This window comes from Oryctolagus cuniculus, chromosome 6 (assembly GCF_051225735.1).
Source record: "Oryctolagus cuniculus isolate XC-2025 breed Fujian yellow rabbit chromosome 6, ASM5122573v1, whole genome shotgun sequence".
Classification (NCBI taxonomy): domain Eukaryota; kingdom Metazoa; phylum Chordata; class Mammalia; order Lagomorpha; family Leporidae; genus Oryctolagus; species Oryctolagus cuniculus.
This window is the reverse complement of record NC_142872.1, coordinates 157930730-157956135: the sequence shown is the minus strand read 5'-3', so window position 1 is coordinate 157956135 and position 25406 is coordinate 157930730.

Here is a 25406-nt window from a genome sequence, read left to right as displayed (position 1 = left end):
CAATATTTTTAGATTCTACTGGGAGAAGGCTTTTGCTTTTCCAGGTGTGGGTTCTCTACACAGAGGAGGGATTAGAAGGTGGGAAGACAAAAATCACAACAAATGTCCACCCTTTGGCCACTCAGCCTCAGGGTGCTTACATTGTTCACACATTGTCACTATCCAAACAAAACAAAAACCCCACAGAACCAACCAATCAACAAAGCCTCACCTAATATAAATTGAAGTTTATTATAATATTTGTTCCAATAAATTTTCATAAAATTGAAAATGCTTTCTTTCCTCCATAAAGTAGCCAATATAGACATTTCATTTACCAACTCCACCTCCAGACCAAAGATGTCTGGGAGCTATCTTTCTCTTTTCCTTTTTAAAAAATTTTAAAACATTAATTTTCATTTTCTTTGAAAGGGAGGTAGACGCTATCTTCCATTCACTGGCTCATTCCCCAGATGCCCACAAAAACTGGAATTGGACCAGGGCAACGCCAAGAGATTGGAACTCAGCCTGGATTTCCTACTTGGCTTGCCAGATCTCTAACTACTTGAGTCATTAGCTGCTTCCTCCAAGAGTATGCATCTGGAAGGAACTGGAATCAGAAGTAGAGCTGGGATTTGACACCAAGTACTCTAATATTTCATACAGGCATCCCAAGAAGCAACTTAACCATGGCACCAAAATGTCCTCCTCTGTCTGAGAGTTTTCAATTCTTACTGTACTCCAGTGTCAATCCTATCTCAATATTCTCTTTTCTATGGAAATACAAAGGGTCTAGACAAAGGACATGGAAAATATATCTTACAAAAACACTATGTATAGATTCCACTTTTTTTGCACCAAAACAAACTTACCCTTTAATTCCATTTCTCCACAAACTTTTAGAAGTACTCTGATGAATAGTGAAGCTAACTATCACTCAAATGCTTTAAAAATGTAGCAGGACAGAGAACAAAGATAAAAATTTGCCAAACGTTTACAATCAAGAAAATAAGGAAAAAATGCCAGTAGATACAAAGTAATGATTACTGTGACTGCTTACAATGCCGTAGTTGATAATTATTATAAGGAAAAGAGTGCAGATTTGGTGCCTCCTCACTGGGCACCAAAATGTTAGGAAAGAGTGCAGAACAGAGGGGAGACAGAATACAAGCTTACAGCCAGATCAAATTTATTCAGAGAAAATAAACCTGCAGAGGTCAAACAGCTGCCATCATGCTCACAGACCAAACACGTGGCAACGGCCCCAACCCCAGCAGGCTGGGCCTTTTTATATCTTCGGTGGGCTAGCAATGGAGGTGGCAGGAAAGTAGGCAGAGATGAGTTTCTCCATACTGGTTCTTCAAGTTTGGCCCACTGGCTTCCAAACCTGGAGAAGAATGCGTGGTGATGGTGGTGGTGGTGGTGGGGGCACAATACAGCATGTCCTTTGTCTCTTGAAAGCATGCAGAGGTAACAAGAACCTAAAATGGCTGAGGCTTACGTCCTTGTTCCATCAGTTTATCCCTGCCTTGTCTACTACTCGTGTCCCATTGCCTTTGATCTCGCTCCTCAGCCATCTGTGGGTTTTCTACTGATTGAGTAGCTCAGATTCTCATTTTTGAGATGTAAAGGTTCTTTGTGTTCTGCCTGTGTGGTGCTGCTGTATATTCCATCGACTTTTACCACTAGACAAGGCAGCAGTGCTAAGAGGTACCACAGCAGTTTCCTGGGTTTGGGATGTAGTCTCCCAAGCCCCCATTGTTAGGTAAGCCATCCAGTCTCTTCTTGCTTGTCAGAATCCCTCATTGCACCCAGAGTTTTGGCATTTCAGCTTCCACAGAAGGTGGATTCCACCTCATTTGTGAGTTGAGGTCAGATGCTAGATATGGCAAAGACTGAGAACTGTCTTCTACTTGAGAAGTGCAAAGCAACAGAGAAAGAGGAGAGAATGGACCTGAAAGGTGATATCTTAATGTCTCATAATTCCCTCTCAGTTCATGTTCCTCTTTGTCTCCAGATGGATGGACTGCTTAATAGGGTTAGATTTAGAATGCGGAATAACTGTGGCCATTTTTTCAAATGACCTACCACACAGGCTGCACATCTGGACATAGCTGGAGCTGGGAACCTGTGGCTCTCCCCTAATACATTTCTTGTAGCCGTCATGGCAGAGGCAGCGAGAAACATGTGCTTCCTTCCCCAGGCAAAGAGAGCATCGGGGAAAAGCTCAGAACTGCACGTGGGGATTTGCAAGTTCCTCAGTACGGCCGACACGAAGATGCAGAGGCAGGAAGCAAGTCAGAGCTGCAGCTGGAGCTCCGAATTGAATCCAGTGGTTTGAGAGTGGTCAGTGCAGAAGCCTGCAGGGCCAGGCCAGTGGCATGTGAGAGAGAGGCAGGGTGCTGGGCCCTGTGGGAAACTGACGATGAGGAGAGGTGCCCAGGAGGGCAGAGGTTCCTCACTTCCAGTCGATTGTTGCCATATGAACAATGACAGCAGAGTCACCACATTTGCCTACTTTCTCCAGAAGCTGGAATCATGTTTCCTGTGAAATGTCCCAGTATTTAAACATTTTAAAATTAAATGCAATTTATTTGTTAATTTAAGGTATATAAGTTTCGTGTATTTCATATATACAGATTTAGGAACATAGTGATACTTCCCACCCTACCCCTCCCTCTTGCCCATGCTTCAACCTGCTTCCTCCTTCCTCTCCTATTCTCACTGTTAATTTTTACAAAGATCTATTTTCAGTTTACTTTAAACTCATAAGGTTAACCCTACACTAAGTAAAGACTTCAACAAATAGTATGAAGAATGAAACACTGTTCCTCAACAGGGGAGACATGGGCTGTAAATAACCATCAAATCTCAAAATGTCCATTTCACTCCAATACATTACATCATAGGAACTTTATTAGTAACCCCAGATTAGGGAAAACATTATCACTGACTATACATATCAGTGAGGTTGATTTGTCCACCAGACTGAGTCTTTGTTAGACTCAGCAGAGTCATTAACATTCTCAGAAAATTCAGTGTTGGTCTGTCCTGCGTATAACAGGGAAGTAAATAATAAAGATTATTTTGGTGCAAAACATTTTTGAAATGCCTTAGGGAAAGAAGAATAAATTAACTGTAGCTCAGGCAGACTCAAATTATGTTTTCAAGCACAGAAGGATTTGACTGGACAAAACCATAGGACAAATGACAGATCCATCTGCTTGTTTATTCAAAAGAAAAAAGAATTTGCTTTGTCAAATAAGGGACATTTCTGCTCAACATCTCTTGTTTCCTTCCAAGTGTAGGGAGTTCCAGCACGGTAACATACCAGGCTTTTGACCTTTCTGAAGGAAAGAGTGCCTTTGGGGGTGTGTGGACTAAGGAATTGGAAACACACAGCCACATTCTCTTGTCTCTCCTTTCCTCCTGTGTGCGGGTGTGCCTCTAGAGAGCACCTGCTTCTCTCTGCCTCTGTCATGTGGTAAAAAAGAAGGCAGTAAAGGAGAGCCGCAGGCTCCCAGCTCTGGATGTCTCTAGATAAACAGCCTGTATAGTGCAGGCCAGGGCAGGGCCCATGTGACAGGAAGCTAAGATGTATGCTGCTCCCTACAGCTGTGCAATTAGTCCCATATTAAGTGCTCTGCAAATATTGGATGCCACTAGGATTTATTGTTATCATCATAATATTACAGGTGAAAAGGTGGAAAATATTACCTTGGTTCTTTGTCTCACATGGAAGAAGAATTCCCTAGTGGACAAGCCAGAAAGTATTTAAAAGTATTTAAAAGCAAGACTTATTAGAGTCATAGTGGGAGGCCTCCAGCCAGAATCACATGGAGGGGAGCTCCAAGAGAGGCTAAACCTGAAGGGGCTGGTGGTACTGTGGTATTTAAGCACAGTTTTTGGGAAGAAAAAAAATATCAGCTTGACATTTAGTTGTGAGGCAGGGACAAAACCCATCAAAAGACTTGATTTGCAATCCTTTTACCCTGTCTGGCTTGCTCAGATAAAACAAAAGACCCATCAGGAAGGCGGGATACCTAATGTGTTGTACAGTGAACTGGGAGCTCAGAAGTAACCACCACTCTTGCTATTTTCATGGTAAAATGAGAGATTCCTAAGGAAAGAGGGCAGGCTCTTTGATCTTGCTGAAGATAACTTTTGGGGGGAAGAAAGCATTTTGCACCCTCAATTCCCACTGGGGCCAACCTGACTGCCTATTAACCCATTTGACTCCTCACAATAATATAAATGTTATATGTATTACAATAGATTGTAGTGTAATAATGTACATATACATTGTATATCAATATCATATATATCAGTATAATCTGCTATCATATGTGTGTCTACCTATCATTATAGTGTTTTTTAAAGATTTATTTATTTATTTGAAATACAGATATATAGAGAGAGGGAGAGACAGATTGAAAAAGATTTTCCATCTGCTGGCTCATCTCCCAGATAGTGGCAATAGCCAGGGCTGGGCCAGGCTGGAGCTAAGAGCCTAGAACTCCATCTGGGTGACCTAGCACTTGGGCCATTAACAGGCACATTAGGAGGGAGCTGGATCAGAAGGGAAGCAGCAGGTACTCAAACTGATGCTCATATAATGAAGTAGGCAGGCATACAGGCTAAAATTAATTAGATTTGTGAAACTGGAAGACCATGCCTTCACCATGCCCCTGTGTGACTTCACACCCTACCTGATACCTTCGCCACACCCCTATGTGACCTCATCCCCTTACCTGGCCACACCTGGGTGCCCACCAGCCAATCAGGTTAATTAACCACTCCCCTTTGGAAGTGGGTTAAAAACCTAGGACATGATGTGTCCAGGCCTTATCTTCTTCCCTGGCCTCTTGCTAGGAAGGGGGCTTGCTGTAGCCCTGCGCCTCCAGGGTGCACGGCCTTCGGGCCATGTGCTCTAGGCTTCCTGGCCTAGATGCTCATCCATGTGGCTGGTTCCTGGTGCTTGGTATGAACCCAGATTTACCTCTCTCTCTTAAAAAGCTCTCACTCTCCTATGCATCTTTCTCACTAAATAAAGCTTAAAATGTACCATGCTGCCTCATTTATCTGTGCTGGTATTTAGAATTCTTCTCTAAATATTAGGCAAGAATCCTCTTGGGCTTACTAATATTGGGGGTTTAGTAATAAGCCTATAGTGAAATCGTATGGCACCCCAAATTTTGGTAGCACATGTGGCACCCCAGATAGCACTTCTGGGGAACTCTAAAGGGCCACATCTTAGTGTAAATTTTAGGGGATTGTGTCCGATTTCAATGGGATGTCAGCATCACAGGCAGGTGGCAGCTTAATCTGCTGTGCCACAAGGCCAGCCCCCATCCTTATGGTATCCTAACACTATGTCTGTACTTACCAATAGGTTCCTCCTCTGGCCAAGGCCAGGGTCATGTCTTATGCTTCTGTGGACCCTGACTCTTTGGCCTCAGCCTGAGCCAGAATATAAAGTTCAAGAAGTAATAGTGGGGCCAGCGCCGCGGCTCAATAGGCTAATCCTCTGCCTTGCAGCACGGGCACACTGGGTTCTAGTCCCAGTCAGGGTGAAGGGTTAAAAAGTTAAAAGCCGCTCCCCCACCCCCACCCCTCCTCTGGTGAACTTTCCCGACCTCATTAGACTTGCTCTGTATAGCCATTCTCTTTAAAGTTAGTTATTCAGTGAATTACCCTAATATAGACGTAACCTTAGTTTCACCTAAGTAAGATAGAAGGAGTCACTGTTTAAAAATTAACAAACCTTGTGGGGGAAGCCATTGTAATCCATAAATCGTACTTTGGAAATTTATATTCATTAAATAAAAGTTAAAAAAAAATTAACAAACCTTCACTGAGAAATCTCTTCGCTCCTGGAACTCTGACCCCACCATATGTCCCTTATCGCCATTCAGCTGCATTCCTAGGTATCATCGAGGCAGTTCCTGTAACCTTGTTGTGTGGCCCTCCCTTTTGGCAAGAGGAGGCTTTTTGATCCTCCCTGTATAGGCCATATGGTTCTCTGATGTCTAATCAAGCCCTTACTTGATATCCTGTACTCCCTGTATTCATAAATCAACTGATTGTAAAATCACTTAACTTGTATCAATTGTTTACTCTGCACCGACTGTTTGATCTATGCAATGATTGATTTTCTTTGTTTAAACGTGTATAAAAACCCCGACCCTCTACTTCTCGGGGCCGTCTCTTCTCTTATGCTCAGGGGCCCCAACATGTTGGATCATCAATAAACCCTTTGCTAATTGCATGAGAGAAAGTCTCTTGGAGTCGTTCTGGGGGTGGTGGATGCTTTTTCAACTCTAACAGGGGCGCCGGATTCTGTCCTGGTTGCCCCTCTTCCAGGCCAGCTCTCTGCTGTGGCCCGGGAGTGCAGTGGAGGATGGCCCAAGTGCTTGGGCCCTGCACCCCATGAGAGACCAGGAGAAGCACCTGGCTCCTGCTTTCGGATCATCGCGGTGTGCTGGCTGCAGCGTGCTGGCTGCGGTGGCCATTGGAGTGTGAAACAACGGCAAGGGAAGACCTTTCTCTCTGTCTCTCTCTCTCTCACACCGTCCACTCTGCCTGTCAAAAAAAAAAAAAAGTAATAGTAGTGGAAAGACTTCCAATGTTCTGGTGAAATAGGGTGATCACGAAAATTTCTCCATGAAGATGACATTTCATCTGAGAAGTGAGGTCAAAGGCCCTGGAGGGGTTCTTGCTTGTGCATCTAAGTAGTAGTCAAGGCCCATGGAGATCGGACCAGAGAAAGTGACATGGAAAGTGGGAGACGGAGCCTGAGAAATGGGTGGAGGCCAATGTTTAGGGATATACTGAGCTGCATGCCTAGATTTACTCACATTAATGATATTCAAGTGACAAAACTCCTTGCAATAAATACTTCAGAATGGACTAACTGGAGAAAATAAGGCAAATTTGGGAAAAAGAGGAAATTGGGGCTGGTGTTTGCGGTGCACAAAGGAATCCATGAGGGAATGGACTTGAGCTGCAGATCAAAGGTATTGTTCTAAGCCTAAGAACCGAGACATTCTTGGGTAGAGCACCCCTCTAGCACTGTCTGTGTTGTGTTGTTATTGACATTCAGGGAAGATTTTGTCACAAGCCAAGTTGTGTCCTCACAAATTTGTGTGTTGAAATCCTAACTCCTAGTACCTCAGCTTATGTTTGGAGATTGGAAATTTAAAGTAACAATTTAAATTAAAATGAGGTCACTGGGGAGTCCAGTATGATGTGATGGTATCCTTACAGGAAGAGGTTATTAGGCTTGGATACTTACATATACAACTGCAAGGGAGGGATGTGTGAAGAAATGAACTTGGCTGCCAGCTTGGTCTTGGGGTTCCAGCCTCCAAAAGTGTGAGACAGAACTGTTTAAGTGATCCAGTCTGTGACACTTGGCTCTGGCAGCCTGCATAAAGCTATAACTGCATTAGCACTGTACCCTCTGTATGACCCCCAGGGCGTTTCCTGTCCTTGGCTGTTTTCAGGAAGGCCAATCCCACGAAGGGGTTGGAATCAGTGGAAGGAGACTGTCTACTATGGTGCATCAGCTGATGTGGTCTTCTTCCTGATCCTCAATTCCCTGTTCCCAATTTTCATTTGTGTTTCCTGCCGGGATTGGCCCCTTGGCACAATTTGCTTAGAAAAGGCTAAGAAATTGAAGGATTTGCCTTGTTGATCTGCTTCTGTCCCACCATGTAATGTTTGTGGCTTATACATGATGTGCTAGACATTGGGTAAGTAATCACATTATATCTTATATGTAGCCTTATGACTGTTGTCCAACAAGGTAGAGGAGGGCCATCTTCCATTGCTTTCGCAGGCCATAAGCAGAGAGCTGGATCAGAAGAGGAGCAGCTGGGACTAGAACCAGCACCCATATGCATGCTGGTGCCATGGGCGGAGGTTTAGCCCACTATGCTATAGAGCCAGCCCCAATGATGAAACTCTTTAGTCACTGCTTGGATATGATCCCACTCTCGACTTATACTAGAGTTAACTATGTCACATTAGCATTACTGATTTGTAGTCCATTTTTCTGTCCTGTTTAGTTTTCCTAACTTATGCCTAACTTATGTAATGTATTTCAAGGGGCCAGCACTGTGGCATAGCGGGTAAAGCTGCCGGCTGCAGTGCCAGCATCCTATATGGGTGCCAGTTTGAGTCCTGGCTGCTCCACTTCCAATCCAGCTCTCTGCTATGGCCTGGGAAAGCAGTGGAAGATGACCCAAGCCCTTGGGCCCCTGCACCCGAGTGGAAGACCCACAAGAAGCTCCTGGCTTCTGGCTTCGGATTAGCACAACTCCTGCCATTGTAGACATCTGGGAAGTGAATCGGTGGATGGAAGACTCTCTCTCTGTGTGTGTGTGTCTCTCTCTCTCTCACACACACACACAGCCTCTGTCTTTCAAATAGATGAATAAATTGTTAAAAAAAAGATTTTAAAAACTACTGAGCACTTTCTCTGGACACTACGGATTAAGTGCTTGTGTCTCTTAAAAGTTCTATGTTGAAATCCTAATCCCCAAGGCAGTGCTATTAGGCCTTTGGGTAGGTCATGAGGGTGGAGCCCAGGTCATGAGCAGGATCAGTGGTTTTATAGAGAACCCCAGGGAGATCCGGTGTCCCTCTGCCACAGGAGTACACAGTGAGAAGATGCAAGCTCTCAGCAGACACTGGATATGCCAGCACAATGACCCTGGACTTACTTCCCAGCCCCCAGAACTGGGAAAAGTACATTTCCATTGTTTAAATGCATCCAGCTTATGGTGTTCTGCAGTAGCAGCCCGGATGCAGGGTCAAAGACAATGACAGGGACTCCTGAATCCAGAGGAGTGCCACTGACCCCCTGCCTCTGAAATAGTTGCAGATAAGTTTGCAGTTTAATGATAAGCATGGGGAAGCTGTTCCAAAGAGCAAGATAGTTTGCAAAGGCAATGAATGGAGCCACCCATGAGGAGCTGAGCAGAATTGGAAGGTACATCAAGGGCGAGAGAATAGAGAAAGATGAGGCTGCAGACCTGGGCTGCATCTAGGCCATGATGCGCTATGTAGGACTCTTAGAGGCCTGGATTTTACTCTGAAGTCCATGGAGAGCTGAGAAAGGATTTTTTTCAATCAGACGAGTGCCATGTTCTGCTTTGTATCTGGACAAGGTAGAGGAAGGGAGACTAGTCAGATGGGAGGGTGCAGCTGGTGGACCACAGCCCCTTTCACAAGGTGAGGCTTCAGGGTGTATATTGATGAGTACAGAGAGTGCAATTGTCTCTCTGTTCACCACTGGATGAATCACTAGGCAGTTGGGCACAAGTGTCGGTAGCTGCCCCAGAGGGAAAAAGGAAATATTGGGCAGCTACTAAGGAGGTTGCATCTGAGAGTGAAATAGTTCTACACAAGTCGATCATAATCCGGGGTGCATGTTGTGACCACACAGGTAGCCCTTTGTTTTTGGAGGTGGAGGTAGCTTTTATTTTTTTTAACTTTTATTTAATGAATATAAATTTCCAAAGTACAGCTTATGGATTACAATGGCTTTCCCCACCATAAATTCCCTCCCACCCGCAACCCTCCCCTTTCCTGCTCCCTCCCCCCTTCCATTCACATCAAGATCCATTTTCAATTCTCTTTATATACAGAAGATCAGTTAAGCATATATTAAGTAAATATTTCAACAGTCTGCACCCACATAGAAACACAAAGTGAAAAATACTGTTTGAGTACTAGTTATAGCATTAAATCTCAATGTACAGCACACTAAGGACAGAGATCCTACATGAGGAGTAAGTGCACAGTGACTCCTGTTGTTGACTTAACAATGTGACACTCTTGTTTTTGGCCTCAGTAATCACCCTAGGCTCTTGTCATGAGTTGCCAAGGCTATGGAAGCCTTTTGAGTTCACTGACTCTGATCATATTTAGACAAGGTCATAGTCAGAGTGGAAGTTCTCGCCTCCCTTCAGAGAAAGGTACCTCCTTCTTTGATGACCTGTTCTTTCCACTGGGATCTCACTTGCAGAGATCTTTCATTTAGGTCATTTTTTTTTCCAGAGTGTTTTGGCTTTCCATGCCTGAAATACTCTCATGGGCTTTTCAGCTAGATCTGCATGCCTTAAGGACTGATTCTGAGGCCAGAGTGCTGTTTAGGACATCTGCCATTCTATGAGTCTGCTGTGTATCTCACTTCCCATGTTGGATCGTTCTCTCCATTTTTTATTCTATCAGTTAGTATTAGCAGACACTAGTCGTGTTTATGTGATCCCTTTGGCTCTCAGTCCCATCATTATGATCAATTGTGAACAGAAATTGATCACTGGGACTAGTGAGATGGTACATGCCACCTTGATGGGATTGAATTGGAATCCCCTGGTATGCTTCTAACTTTACCGTTTGGGGCAAGTCAGCTTGAGCATGTCCCAAATTGCACATCTCTTCCCTGTCCCATTCCCACTCTTATACCTAACAGCGATCACTTCTCAGTTAAGTTTCAACACTTAAGAATAACTGTGTATTGATTACAGTATTCAACCAAAGGTATTAAGTAGAACAAACAAACAAAAATACTAAGGGGGACAACGTATTAAGTTGTTCATCAACAGTCAGGGCAAGGGCTGATCAAGTCACTGCTTCTCATAGTTCATTTCACTTTAACAGGTTTCCTTTTTGGTGCTCGGTTAGATGTCACTGATCAGGGAGAACATATGATATTTGTCCCTTTGGACTGGCTTATTTCACTCAGCATAATGTTTTCGAAATTCCTAACAGGGATCACTTTTCAGCTAAAATTTAAACACCTAAGAATAATTGTGTGTTAATTACAGAGTTCAACCAATAGTACTAATACAAAAAAATACTAAAACGGATAAAGTATTACATTGTACATCAACAGTCAGCACAAGAGCTGATCAAGTCACTGTTTCTCATAGTGTCCATTTGACTTCAATGGGTTTCCCCTTTGGTGCTCAGTTAGTTGTCGCCAGCAGGGAGAACATATGATATTTGTCCCTTTGGGACTGGCTTAATTCGCTCAGCATGATGTTTTCCAAATTCCTCCATCTTGTTGCAAATGACCGGGTTTCATTGTTTTTGACTGCTGTATAGTATTCTATAGAGTACATGTGCCGTAATTTCTTTATCCAGTCTACTGTTGATGGGCATTTGGGTTGGTTCCAGGTCTTAGCTATTGTGAATTAAGCGGCAATAAACATTAAGGTGTAGACAGCTTTTTTTGTTTGCCAATTTCATTTCCTTTGGGTAAATTCCAAGGAGTGGAATGGCTGGGTTGTATGGTAGGGTTATCTTCAGGTTTCTGAGGAATCTCCAAACTGACTTCCACAGTGGATTAACCAATTTGCATTTCCACCAACAGTGGATTAGTGTCCCTTTTTCCCCACATCCTCTCCAGCATCTATTGTTGGTAGATTTCTGAATGTGAGCCATTCTCACTGGCGTGAGGTGAAACCTCAATGTGGTTTTGATTTGCATTTCCCTGATTGCTAGTGATCTTGAACGTTTTTTCATGTGTCTGTTGGCTATTTGGAGTTCCTCTTTTGAAAAATGTCTATTGAGGTCCTTGGCCCATCTCTTAAGTGGGTTGTTTGTTTTGATGTTGTGGAGTTTCTTGATTTCTTTGTAGATTCTGGTTATCAACCCTTTATCTGTTGCATAGTTACCAAATATTTTTTCTCATTCTGTCGGTAGCCTCTTCACTTTCCTGACTGTTTCTTTTGAAGTACAGAAGCTTCTCAATTTGATGCAATCCCAAATGTTAATTTTGGCTTTGACTGCCTGTGCTTCTGGGGACTTTTCCAAGAAGTCTTTGCCAGTACCTATATCTTGCAGGGTTTCTCCAATGCTCTCTAATAATTTGATGGTGTTGGGTCATAGATTTAAGTCTTTAATCCATGTTGAGTGAATTTTTGTGTAAGGTGAAAGGTAAGGGTCTAGCTTCATGATTCTGCACGTGGAAATCCAATTTTCCCAGCACCATTTATTGAATAGACTGTCCTTACTCCACGGATTGGTTTTGGATCCTTGATCAAATATAAGTTGGTTGTAGATGTTTGGATTGATTTCTGGTGGTTCTATTCTGTTCCATTGGTCTATCCATCTGTTTCTGTACCAGTACCATGCTGTTTTGATTACAACTGCCCTGTAGTATGTCCTGAAATCTGGTGTTGTGATGCCTCTGGCTTTGTTTCTGTTGTACAAGATTGCTTTAGCTATTCGAGGTCTCCTGTGTCTCTATATGAATTTCAGCATTAGTTTTTCCAGATCTGAGAAGAATGTCTTTGGTATCTTGATTGGTATTGCATTGAATGTATAAATTGCTTTTGGGAGAATGGACATTTTGATGATATTGATTCTTCCAATCCATGAGCATGGAAGATTTTTCCATTTTTTGGTATCCTCTTCTATTTCTTTCTTTAGGTTTTTGTAATTCTCATCGTAGAGATCTTTAACATCCTTGGTTAAGTTTATTCCAAGGTATTCGATTGTTTTTGTAGCTATTGTGAATGGGATTGATCTTAGACGTTCTTCCTCAGCCATGGCATTGCCTGTGTATACAAAGGCTGTTGATTTTTGTGCACTGATTTTATATCCTGCTACTTTGCCAAGCTCTTCTATGAGTTCCAATAGTCTCTTAGTAGAGTTCTTTGGGTCCCCTAAACAAAGAATCATACCATCTGCAAAGAGGGATAGTTTGAGTTCTTCCTTCCCAATTTGTAGGCCCTCCCCACATAGAAAAGCCTAGGACCAGATGGATTCACTGCTGAATTCTACCAGACATTTAAAGAAGAATTAACTCCAATTCTTCTCAAACTCTTCAGAACAATTGAAAAAGAGGGAATACTCCCAAATTCTTTCTATGAAGCCAGCATCACCTTAATTACTAAGCCGGAAAAAGATGCAGCATTGAAAGAAAATTATAGACCAATATCCCTGATGAATATAGATGCAAAAATCCTCAATAAGATTCTGGCCAATAGAATGCAACAACACATCAGATACATCATCCACCCAGACCAAGTGGGATTTATCCCTGGTATGCAGGGATGGTTCATTGTGTGCAAAACAATCAATGTGATATACCACATTAACAGACTACAGAAGAAAAACCATATGATTATCTTAATAGATGCAGAGAAAGCATTTGATAAAATACAACACCCTTTCATGATGAAAACTCTAAGCAAACTGGGTATAGAGGAACATTCCTTAATACAATCAAAGCAATGAATGAAAAACCCATGGCCAACATCCTATTGAATGGGGAAAAGTTGGAAGCATTTCCACTGAGATCTGGTACCAGACAGGAATGCCCACTCTCACCACTGCTATTCAATATAGTTCTGGAGGTAGCTTTTAAATCCTGCCACAACTCTATGTATGGATTCAACTGATCTGGGCTAAAGACTGGGATTGGTGCTTTAAAAATATTCCCAGGATAACCTAAACAGTATAATGAATATAATACAAATTTCATTACATTTTAGGGTCACTCTACCTCTTTTGTTCATCAGAAATTGGACTCTCTGTCTCACAAAAATTATATATAAAATCACATATTCACATAATCACATATGTCCCCAAATAACAATGAGCTGTTCATTCCTTCATCTCCTCTGCTATACTGTAAACTGTATGAGGGCTGTAAAAGCGAGACAGACATCTGCCAAACAACTGGAAGAAGAGAAGGGATATTCCACTTATCCAGGTGACACTCTGTCTAGTTTCCCTCCCATGTGACAATAGCAGATCTGGAATGTGGGCCTCTGCCAAGTGGCAGACACTGGCCAGAGTACTTGATGTGAAGTATCATCTTGAGTTTTCACAGCATCCCTATAAGACAGGTAGTATTATTATTTCCATTTGACAGATGCATATCTGAGGCTTAGAATGATTAAGTAATTTCTCAGTGTCCTAGTCCTAGAAGTGGCAGGTGGAATCATTTCTGGTTAACTCCCGTGTCTCCTTTACCCACTACAAATCATTTAGATGCTCTATTGCAGGACAGCCATCACTTTTCCCACTGTCACAGCATCATAGCACACTGTATTGTAGGACCTTTTATATTACCTCTCTCCCCTGCCCTACTCTATGTTCCAGGAGGATACGATTCTCAGTGCTTTGCAGCAGGTTGGGCACAAAGTAAATGTTGATTGTTGAATGTGTGATTGCTGAATGTGTAATTGTTGAATGAACAAACTCTATTCCCTTAACCATGAAGCATATCCACTCCTAAGATCTGTAGGTGCACCTGCCCATTTCCTGCAGACATTCTCCTTAGGCTTTCTTTCAAGATTTGGCCTCATTCTGGCCATCTTCCACTCTTCTGTCTTCCCTTTCTCCCGCTTTGCCTGCTTTTGCATCTCTTTTCCCCCTTCTTTTCCTCCATCTCCTCTTGTAGTTTTGCCAGTTGCTCTGGGTGTCCCTCTTTTTTTTTAAATTTTTTGACAGGTAGAGTTATAGACAGTGAGAGAGAGACAGAGAGAAAAGTCTTCCTTCCGTTGGTTCACCCCCCAAATGGCCACTACGGCTGGCACGCTGCGCCGATCTGAAGCCAGGAGCCAGGAGCTTCTTCCTGGTCTCCAATGCGGGTACAGGGGCCCAAGCACTTGGGCCATCCTCCACTGCACTCCTGGGCCACAGCAGAGAGCTGGACTGGAAGAAGAGCATCCGGGACAGAATCCGGTGCCCATCTGGGATGCTGGCGCCACAGGTGGAGGATTAACCAAGTGAGCCCCAGTGCCAGCCCCATATGTCCCTCTCAAACTGAATGCACAGTTGGGATGCCAGCGTAGCCCTGGGCATACCAATACCCAAAGGTGACAAAGACCCAGGGCTTTATAGGAGCCAGACAAGTACTCAAGGGATCACCCACATTCTTCTCATTTTAAGCTCCGAGCAACCCTGAAGACTGTTTTGTCTTTTCTTTCAGATGAAGTTGCTGAGACTGTGAATGAATTAGCTCCAACCTCACTCTCTCACCCAATTTTTCCAAACTGCTCAAGTACTTTCTTATTCCTATCATTGGGTCATTGTCCTGAGCTCCATGGAAATCAGAAATAAGTTAGAGATTCCAGCGAGCCAGACATGAGGCAGTGGCTCAGACCAGACATTGCTGTCTGATTTTTGATTCACTACATCTCCTTTATGTAATTCTTTCTCTGTAAATGACTGGTCTGCTGATTCCTGCCAGAGAAGGTTATGAAAAAGTGGGATGGGAGAAGGACAGGAAATTGAGTCTGCCCACCCGTATTTCCTGAGTATCTCAGTAGAGGACTAATTTGCATTAGTAAGGATTCAGCTCAACTAGGGAAAGCAGCTTTGGGTTTTCAAAGTTCTATTTAAACTGCAGTTAAAAGACATTTGCCAATCCTGGAAAAAGCATGAAGACTGTGTCTGGATTGCTTTTTATCTTCAAACCTTTGAGTCAGTAATCTATCTGGGGAATGGCAAAGTCAAATCACAGGAGGCAGCATGAGTCTGCAGAAAGCTAATCCGATAATTGTTACATGCACCGACTGATGCTCCGGAGAAATGGGAAAACGGGTCTCTCCAGAGAGCATTTTTTGGCACATAATCCTTTGGTTTCAGCCTTTACAATCTTCCATGGATGCTAATGAAAGAAGTCTCTTACGGTCAAGAAATAGGGAGCTTTTAAATATAGCATTGGAATGGAAAAAGGGAGGAATGAAAACCTCAGATAGTGTCACCTGAAGAGAAAATAAGAGAAAAATGTCCGATAGAACCAAAGGCAGAGCTTGGAAGTAGTTTTGACAAAATGAAAATCTCAGTGCTCACCAAACCTAATTTTTTTTTAACTGGCTTTAAGCTGTAGGGAAATGATCTTTGGAATGTGTAAACAAACAGAAGCAAATGTTTTTTAAGAGCAGTTGTTACATAAAAATCTTCAATTCATTTCGACTGACCTGCATTACATTCAATTTGTTGTTTTTATTTATTTAAACCCCAATCTGTCCAAAAAAGAGATTTAAGCATGAAAATGTATTACAACTACTCTGTGCAAAAAACACCAGCAGTTGCAAGGAGGGATTTCAGAGAAGGAAAGGATCCCTGTCTCCTAAGATAATTGGTACCTTTGGGATCCGCAAGGAGGGCAGACCTATACTTATGGGAATGAAGGGTCCCTACTTGTACTTCCGGGGAAGAAAGGTCCTTGTCAAGGTCCCCACAGGTGCCTAAAGGTCAACCAGTGAGGATCAGACCTGCCTCAACCTTTAACCCCCACACCCTGAATCTATAAAAGGAGCCCTCCCAATCTCTGACGCGCGACTTCCCCGGCCCCCTCTCTATTGCTCTGTTGGGACCAGCGAACCTCTCCCAGGAGCGGAACCCCAATAAAAGCCTGTGAATTAATTCATTTGTCTGCCTGGGAAGATTTGTTACGCGCCAGACACCTTGCTTGCAATAATCAGGACCTTGAAGGAGAGGTGAGGTTACAGTTAGCATTAGAGTTCTTAGTTTCAAGAACAAGAGTCATTTGTGTTGGGGAGGTTGTTCTGTATAATAACTTGATGGAACAAAGATATAAGCCTTAGCCATTCTTGTTCATTACCCAATAGATAAACATTGGAATGTATTCCTTGCCCTTGAATCTCAGTTGGGTCTCACATCCTATTGCCTTCACACCCCACCCCACATTATTTCTCAGGTTCTCAAGGTCCTGCAGGACCACCTGAAAGACTAGTTCCAGGAATTCAATTCCACCTGCTGACCCCTATCCCCATCCCCACCCCATCCCTCCTAAAATATAAAAATGCCCAGCCCCTGAGGTTGGGGCCTTCTGCTGTAACCAGAGGCAGACCCCTTAAAAGTCCCATCAGGTGTGCCATATGATGTCGGAATATGGGGTGCTATATGATATTATCGTATGCTTATTAATAAATTCCCAATATAAATAAGCCTATGTGAGTTCTTGCCTAATATTCTGAATTCAGAAGAATTCTGAATACTGGCATAAATGAACGCGGCAGCATGATACGTTTTAAGCTTTTATTCAGTGAGAAAGATGCACAGGAGAGCGAGGGCCCTATCTAAAAGAGAGTTGGAAATCTGGGTTCATACCAAGTACCAGGAGCCAGCCATGCAGAGCATGTAGGCCAGGAAGAATGGGGAGGGTGGCCTGGAGGCCACACAGCCTGGAGGCACAGGGGCAGCAAGAGCCCACAATGGCAAAAGAGGCAAAAGGCCAAAAAGCCAAAAAAGGGCTGGGTTCACCATGTCCCAGGCCTTTAATCCACTTTCAAAGGGGAGTGGTTAATTAGGCTGATTGGCCGGTGGGCACTCAGATGTGGTCAGGTAGGGGCATGGGATCCCACGGGGGTGTGGTGAAGGCATGGTCTTCCAGCTCACAAACCCAATCAATTTTGTCCTGTATGCCTGCCTACAACACTCCTATGTGTTCCATTAATGTTCATGTTAGCAGTTGGTCTATGGATTTCTTTTCTCTGAATAAATTCAGTCTGGCTCTAGATTTGTATACTGCCTCCTCTCTATTCTGCACCTCTTTTTCTAACATAATTACCTTAAAATGTAGTGTCTTAAAACAAGAATTTGTTATCAGATTTCATGGCTTTATGATTGCCTAGGCTCAGCTGGGCAGTTCTGGCTTGGCGTATGTCAGGTAGCATGGCCAGGTTTTGACTAGGGCTGCAGTTGTATGTAGGCTTGTTGTAGGCAGGCATACAGGATAAAACTGATCAGGTTTGTGAGCTGGAAGACCACACCTTCACCACGCCCCTGTGTGAATCATGCCCCTACCAGGCCACACCTGTGTGCCCACTGGCCGATCAGGTTAATTAACCACTCCCCTATGGAAGTGATTAAAAGCCTGGGACACTGTGTGCATGGCCCTTTTTGGCCTTTTGGCCCTCTCATTTTCTGGCCTTTTGCCAGTGTGGGCCCCTGCAGCCATGTACCTTCAGGGCACGTGGCCTTTGGGCCACCAGCTCCAGGTACTCGGTAAGAATCCAGATTTGGTAAGAATCCAGATTTACCTCTTTCCTTTTAGATAGGGCCCTCACTCTTTTATGCATCTTTCTCACTGAATAAAGCTTAAAACGTATCATGCTGCCTCGTTCATTTATGCCAGTATTCAGAATTCTTCTCTGAATATTAGGCAAGAACCCACATGGGCTTATTAACATTGAGAATTTATTAATAAGTATAGGGTGATATCATATGGCACCCCAAAGTCTGATATCATATGGCACCCCAGATGGGACTTTTATGGGGCCAAATTCTGATTTCAGGCTCACTGGCCTGGGAATCCAGATTGCTTGCTCCTATGGCTGCCAGTTGATGTTGGCTGTCGTCTGGGACCTCAGCTGTGGCTGACAATTAGGCCACTGTTGGGGAAACATAATTTAAAATAGTTTTCCCCTCCCACCCAAGAAAACTTGTCCCCAAATGAGGTAAAGGAAGAAAAGTTTAGCAAGCATTAAAACCAGAATGTGATGCCCATCACAGGCAATATGCTAAGAGCTTGTAAACCAGAAGAAATCTTGCTCCGTTGAGCTGCCAGGCAGCTGTGCACTGGTCTTTACACATGTGGGATTAAGCAATCACTAGTCCTCAAGCAAGGGAAGTCTACACTACCATTTGTCTTAGTTCTTCCTGCTTTTACGTGGTAACTGTGACCTTTTATGTGTGTTAGATAATTGGCTTTCTCTAGAGAAAAACAAACATCTCAAACCCTATGACTGGAGGGAGTTTTGCACCTGGGAGCAAGATAACTGCTGAGATTAGATTCCTACTCTCACCGGAAACTGCAGCTAGGGGTATTCTCTTCTTTGATGTTTACATTTCAAAGAGGTGGCTCCCAGGTTCTAGGGAAAGACATTCCTGGATGGAAAAGCCTATTTATGGCTTTATATCCATTTATGGATTTATATCCATTTCAAAGAGAGGAGAAATTACTTACTAGTTCCCTAAAGTAAGTGCTCTGAGAGAGCATTAAGCCTCTTATTTTTAGTTTGCATTTGTCCTTACACTACAGGTAGCCTTTCTGAGTGAGTTTCTGATAGCAAAGCAGCTGGGTGCCAAAGGAGCCAGCATTCTAAGCAGAAGCTCCAAGAAGTCTTAAGACTGGATCTGTTCTGAGTGAGTCCCAGAGCCAGGCAAGATTCAAGAGAAGTGGGTAGTGCATGGAGACTAGCTCTCATACCCTTCTCATAGGTTTGAGCAGGAAAAAAATGTTTTAAAGCAATAGGAACCTTAGAGACTCCCAAGGACAGTTAAACAAGCTCTATATTAGAGAACAGTGCTCAAATCACCATGCGAGGTGACCTCAGATCCTATGATATCACACCTAGACAAGGGATGCTTGCCTCTGTTTGATGGAACCTCCACAACTTCATTCACAAATATCTCCGAGACAATGAATTCCACATAGTGTGACTCCTTCCTACTGTCATAGTAGAGAAGTCATGGGGTTCTTGTCTACACCCAAGAAAGAATTCAGGTGTGAGACAGAGAGCAAAGTAATAAGGTTTTATTGGGGATTGGGCATCCATCAGAATGGAAGGTATAGAGAGAGAAAGAGCGCCTGGTTCCTGGTGTTACTATAGAACTGCAAGGTCCTTGTCTTTGTGCAAGAAAGAATTCAGGTGGGAGACAGAGAGTAAGTGGAAAGCAAATAGCAAGGTTTATTAGGGTAGGGACATCCATAAGAGTGGATGGGAACCTCTCCAGACAGAACCTGAGAGAGAGTGCCCAGTCACTCAGACTGGGGGAGAGCGAGGTTACATGGTTGAGTGGAGAGAGTACACCTGGCCAGGGCAGGCGGGCAACTCAGCATAGAGGCAGAGGGCTGAGTGTGCAGTCTGGTTGAGGCTGGGGTTTTTTAAGGGGATGGGTCTTGCCTCCCCACCTCTGCTCCTCTTGGAATAAAGGACTTCTTGGATGTAAATAGAAAAATTCCTCTCTGAGTTTTCCCCCTGAAGTTATCAGACAGGGGGAAGCCTGGCTGGCGTCACCCTGCCTTACAGGTTATCGGGTAGAAGGGGCAGGGCAGGATGCAAATACTGGGCTGCCCATGGAAGGTTATTGGGATGACTTTGAGATACATATGCTGGACCTAGATGTCAACTCTTTAGGCCTTTGTCACACACACATAAGCTCATATCTGACTTCCTACCTAACACTGGGACTGGGGGAAAGCGAGGTTCCACGGTTGAATGGAGGGAATACACTGGGCAGGCCAGTGGGTGGCTCAGCAGAGAGCAGAGAGCTCAGTGCAGTCTTTTGTTTAGGCTCCCAGGTTTTAAGGGAGTCTCTTTACCCCCTCCCCCTTCTTCAGGACGAAGGATTTGCTGAGTGTAAATTAGCAAATTCCTCCCCAGGTTTGGGGAGCCCTGGCACCAAGCCAAGAAGCTTCCCTGTAGGGTGTCTGTGAAGGTTTTATTGCCCCATGTTATCAGGTCTGGTAACCCATTTGGTCCTCAGGGGAGATAATTCTCCTAGGAGCTTTCCTTGGGGGAAGGGCTGGGACCACCTAGAAGGTTATCTGGGTCTGGCAGGACTTTGAAATGCAAAATGCTAGACTTCTTCGCTGGTTTCTGCAGATGCGCTGGTTTCTTCAGGCCCCTCTCACACACACAGGCTAATTTCTAACTTCCCACCTAACACTACCACTCACTTTTGAGCAGATGCCTTGTATTCATGCACTTGCTTGGCAGTGTGTAAGTTACATGGCTGTGTTCTAGCTAGGTAGTAGGTTGTGCAAATGAAATCTTGCTTTATTCCTTGGACCAATGGAACTTAAAAAGTGTTTACCCAGTTACCCAAGTCAGATGTCTGGGAGTCTTCGAACTCTTTCTTCCTCTGTCCCCAAATCCAGTTTCAAACTAAGCATGTTAATTCTATTGAAAATAAACCTCTGGAAGTTATCCATCCTCTCATCTCAGCTTAACCAAATCTTTATGCCTGCATAGATAAAATTAGTCTGAATGCAAGATGGTAGAAGTTGATTTTTAATGTTCAAATAATATGTTAATTTATTCTATATTTTTTAAAAGATTTATTTTATCTATTTGAGAGGTAGAGTTACTGACAGTGAGAGGGAGAGACAGAGACAAAGGTCTTCCTTCTGTTGGTTCACTTCCTAAATGGCTGCAATGGCCGGAGCTGTGCTGATCTGAAGCCAGGAGCTTCTTCCAGGTCTCCCACATGGGTGCAGGGGCCCAAGGATTTGAGTCATCTTTTACTGCTTTCTCAGGCCGCAGAAGAGAGCTGGATTGGAAGAGAGGCAGCTGGGACTAGAACTGGCGCCCATATGGGATGCCGGCGCTGCAGGCAGAGGATTAACCTACTGCGCCACAGTGCTGGCCCAGTGTATTCTATTGCTTTACAAACTAGGTAAAAAAAGGCTCCTTGTCATCCTGTGTCTGTCCATGTGGCATGTGATACACGTGTTCTCTGAGTTTCTTTCCTAGAATTTTTTTTTTTTTTGGCAACACCAATGCTAATGGGAAAAATGAAGCAGTGATGCTATGCCTGGTGCCCCTATAGACTGGAGCAATCGTGAGTTCCCACATGCAGAGATTTAGTGTGCTCATCAAGCATTTAATCCCCTTTTCATAGGGATTAGAACTGGATGCACTTCAGCATCGCCACCTGAGGCCAGGCGCTTCTTGAGCCTTGCAGTAAATCAATATTGCCAGAATTTCTGATTAGCATAACCTCCAAAAATAGCAGCTCATTATTTTCTTCTCACACCAGCTCAGCCAAATTGAATCTAATTAAAACTTTATAGAAAATAAAGGGAACATTTGACAATTTTTATCTCTCCCTGCCTTCTACATTTTCCTTATTTCAGTTTTTGTACATATTAGGACTATTTTTTTCCTGTATTCCTTATGATGCAATGTATGTTTTGGGATCTTATTGGGATATTAAAAAGACATTGAGAATCCTTTATTGCCCTAGTGTGCTACAGGAAGTTAAACAACAAAATGTTTTACCATGATTCACTGAAAGTTGAAGTCCACAGAAGCATCTTTGTAGAAGTACAAAGGCCTCAGGGCATGTTTGTCATCAATATATTCTCACCTCAGAGAGACTAATGAATAAAAAACCCACAATAATAAGAGTAGAGTCCTATGGCATTTTTACTCTTCAGAATGCTTCAAAGGATACTCTTGAAGATATTTCTCTAAATCGAGTACAAAGATGTTTTCGTGTTCTCTATTTTTAAATTTTGCCTCAACATTATTGCGCTACAACAATACAGATAAAATCTGATCCTGCTACAGTTTGCTGAGTATGTAGTTGGAGTTTCAGGAGTGTGTTTAAGCTTTCCCCCCCCCATGATTTATATATTTATTTGAAAGGCAGAGAGAGAGAGAGAGAGAGAGAGAGAGATCTTCCTTCTGCTGGCTCACTCCTCAAATGGCTGCAATGACCAGGGCTGGGCCAGGCTGAAGCCAGGAGCCAGGTGCTTCTTCCAGGTCTCCCATGTGGGTGCAGGTACCCAAGCACTTGGGCCCTCTTCCAATGCTTTCCCAGACACATCAGCAGGGAGCTAGATAGGAAGTGGAGCAGCCAGGACTAGAACCGGCACCCATATGGGTTGACAACATGACAGATGGTGGTTTAACCCATTGCACCGCAGTGCTAGCTCCTCAGGAGTGGTTTCAAAAATATTAGTTTTAGTTCTCTAAAGAAAGGTTAGATGGTGGATGTGAAATTGGTGGAAAGAAGTTGCTTACAGCATGAGTCAGGATTTTAAAATATTCCTAACAGTTAAGTAATTTTTTCAGAAAGACATGTGTTCAGGAGTTGACTATATGCCTGTATTCACATAATTTTTTCATAAAAGCATATTGTGTTGGACTCACGGTTAGTTTCTTCTGGTTTTGTATGGTCAAATCTTTTTAGGAAAAAAATGTATTCTCCTACTACCACTTCTCTTTGACAGGCACTTGTTGAACACCAACTATTTTCTAGACATTATTTTAGATGCTGGAGATGTGGGAATAAGGAAAAAGAGACATGGTCTCTCCCATCAAGGAGTTCATAGTCTAATGAGAAAAATATGCAATTAGGCAAATAAACAAATGAGATACTTTCAGATACTAAGAGCTAAAGCACACACACACACACACACACAAATCCCCGTAACAGTGTCCTCATCTACAAAATGAGTATTTCAGTATCCATTTAAGTGAGGTAATATCTAGACATGGTAAGAGAATAAACATACACAGTGAGTGTGCCACTTTGTACATATAGGTGCCCTCACATACACATATGAAGTTTTTAATAATAAAATTACTGTAGCAAGAGGTCAAAATTTTAATGGAAGGATGACAAGATTTGAGTTGTTTTAAGGCGGTATCAGGCATATAATACACATTCAATGAAAGACTGTTTTATACTAAAATAGTTTAAAACTGTATGTACTACTACTTCTGTTAGTGGAGATGGTTGGATAGATTCTTGTCTTCACTCAAGAAATAATTCAGACATGACACAGTGGTAAGCAAGCTATCAAGGTAAGGCATCGTCAGAACAGTTGGACACCTCTCCAGACAGAATCTGAGAGGGAGTGCCCGGTCGTTAGGACTGGGGAGAGCAACGTTACATGGTTTAATGGAGAGAATACACCTGGCAGGCCAGGCAGGCACCTCAGGAAAGGGCTGAGAGCTGAGCGCGCAGTCTACATTCAGACTAGGGCTTATAAGATCACTGGGTTCAGTTCTTCCCAGTTTCTCCTTCCCCTCCTCCTCCCTCTCCAGGACAAAGGTTTGCTGAGTGTGAATTAGGTGGAATTCCTCCCAAGGTTTCTCTACTCAGTGCTAGGAGATTGAGGAGCCCACCTGGTGCCAGGCAGAGGAGCTGCCCTTAGGGCACTCTCCTTGGAGGAAGGATATAAGTTATCATCCAATGTTATCTGTCCAGGTAACCCATTTGGTGCAGAGGAGAGAGGATTTTTTTAGGGGCTTCCCTTGTGGGAAAGGCTGAGACCGCCTGTAAAGTTACTGGGGAATGGGTAGGACTTTGTGGTGTAAAACACTGGGCTGCTTTGAAGATGAGCTTCTGCAGGTGCTTTGATTTCTTAGGCCCCTCTCCTCCACATGGGCTGATTTCTAAGTTCCTACCTAACACTTCTGTTCAGGGGACCAGTGTTTTGGACCAGAGCAAGTGCTGGTGAGGGAAGCAGGGGTTAGCTGCGGGGAGAATGTGAAGATCGGAGTGGACTTGCAGCACACATGGAGCAGATGCAAAGGCACCATTCAGAGATGAAGGAGACAAAGTCCTTCTTTGGAGTTTTGATCAACTTGGGCTGCTCTAACAAGGTATCATGGACGAGCTGAGATGGTTCTTGAGGAACAAGGACATGAGCCTCAGCCATTTCAGCTCCTTCCCTTTTACCCCTTACCCCTGCCGTCCTTCAAGAGACCAGCTCTGCCCCACCCCCTGTTTTGTTCCTTACCCTGTATTCTTTCCAAGTTTGGAAGCCCCTGAAAAACCTGTATGAGAAACTCACCACTACTCCCCTCACCCCTTCCTCTGGGCCCTTAGCCCACCCTCAGATATAGAAGGCCCAGCCTGCTGGGGGATTGTGCCCTCTGCTACACGTTCAGTCTGTGTGCATGCCGGCTGTTGGACACCTCTGCGAATTTATTTTTCTTCTTGAATAAATTCCTCTTGGCTGTGAGTTTGTATCCTGTCTCCTCTCTGTGCTGTGCCCACCCATTTTCCTTACAGTTCTGGAGTCTGGAAGTCTGAGACTTCCTGACAGCACGGTCAGGCTCCTGTGAGAGTCGACTTCTGGGTGATAGGCTGCAGGCTTCTCATGTTAGCCTTGGATGGTGTAGAGAGGGAAGAAAGCTCTCAGTGTCCTTTTATAAGCGCACTCATTCTCTCCATGAAGGCTCCACCCTTGTGAGCTAATGACCTCCTCGGGGGTCACCTCCTAATACTATCACACTGAGGGTGAGAATTTCTTTTCTTTTTTCCCCTTCCTTCTTTCTTTCTTTCTTTCTTTCTTTCTTTCTTTCTTTCTTTCTTTCTTTCTTTCTTTCTTTCTTTCTTTCTTTCTTTCTTTCTTTCTTTCTTATATAGATTTTGCAATTACTTTCTTTTAAAATAAATCAACCTTCCTTCTTCCCTCCCTCTCTCTCTCTCTTTCTTTCTTTCTTTCTTAGAGTTATAGAGAGAGGTAGAGAGAGAGAGAGAGTCTTCTAACCACTGGTTCACTCTCCAAATGACAGCAATGACCAGAGCTGAGCTGATCCGAAGCCAGGAGCCAGGAGCCAGGAGCTCTTTCTGGGTCTCCCACATTGGTTAAGGGTCCCAAGCACTTGGGCCATCTTCCATTGATTTCCCAGGAGCATTAGCAGAGAGCTGGATCTGAAGTGGAGCAGTCAGGACTCAAACTG